This window comes from Sinocyclocheilus grahami, unplaced genomic scaffold (assembly GCF_001515645.1).
Source record: "Sinocyclocheilus grahami isolate Dianchi unplaced genomic scaffold, SAMN03320097.WGS_v1.1 scaffold1207.1, whole genome shotgun sequence".
NCBI lineage: Eukaryota > Metazoa > Chordata > Actinopteri > Cypriniformes > Cyprinidae > Sinocyclocheilus > Sinocyclocheilus grahami.
Genome location: NW_015506386.1, coordinates 212846 through 213891, shown reverse-complemented (window position 1 = coordinate 213891; position 1046 = coordinate 212846). Strand labels below are relative to the sequence as shown.

Below are 1046 nucleotides of genomic sequence, written 5' to 3'. Positions count from 1 at the left end.
GTACAATCCCTTTACAGAAGCGTGTTCAGGTTTCTCTCCGACTGAACGCTCTTTGAATTATTTCTATTAATGGTGAAATGTCACTTGATTCACTTTATGAGTCAGATCAGTGAAACTGTGCTCTGATACTTTGGATTATTTATTGTAAAATGTGCAACATGAAGGTACAACTTTATAAGAGACATTAAATGTGTTTATTTTTTAAATCCTACAATTCTAGATGTGGTTTTCGGACGGTGGAACACCTTTAAAACACACAGACTCAGTGACTTTTTTTGTTAAAATCAACACAGTTGGATTTACTAAAAGTGCAGTTCAGTTTTGTATCTTTTGTCATATTGCCATGTTTTAACCCTCTTCACGCATTCAGGCCTGTTTTGACCTGGAAGACATACATAAACGTTTCTAAACAATGCAGGGTTTCTTGTACGTGAACGAAACTTCGCAGATGCTTTAAGACACTCAAAATACACATCATTTATTTTTTTCAGATTTTTTACAGTTATTTTTTAAGAGATATAGCCTGTTTCGTGTTTTTGAAGAGGTAAGATTTTTTATGTTTTTAAAGAGGTCTCTTCTGCTCACCGAGCCTGCATTTATTTGATCAGAAATACAGCAAAATCAGTAAAATTGTGAAATATTTTTACTATTTAAAATAACTCTTTTCTATGTGAATATCTGTTAAAATATAATTTATTTTCGCAGATGCTTTAAGACACTCAAAATACACATCATTTATTTTTTTCAGATTTTTTACAGTTATTTTTTAAGAGATATAGCCTGTTTCGTGTTTTTGAAGAAGTAAGATTTTTTATGTTTTTAAAGAGGTCTCTTCATTTATTTGATCAGAAATACAGCAAAATCAGTAAAATTGTGAAATATTTTTACTATTTAAAATAACTCTTTTCTATGTGAATATCTGTTAAAATATAATTTATTCCTGTGATTTCAAAGCTGAATTTCAGCATCATTCCTCCAGTCTTCAGTGTCACATGATCTTCAGAAATCAGTATAATATGCTGCTCAAAAAACATTTATTATTATTA

The 1046-nt window shown here is 29.9% G+C and overlaps 1 protein-coding gene across 1 annotated transcript in view; it reads left to right on the top strand.

The window, feature by feature from the left end:
- The window catches only part of LOC107568013 (FH1/FH2 domain-containing protein 3-like), a 23474-nt gene extending 22943 nt beyond the window's left edge, over positions 1-531 (top strand). Inside the window, exon 17 of the mRNA XM_016253844.1 lies at positions 1-531. This exon is cut by the window's left edge and continues 280 nt beyond it. The gene's annotated coding sequence lies outside the window, so the exon portion shown is untranslated.
- The last annotated feature ends 515 nt before the right edge of the window (positions 532-1046 follow it).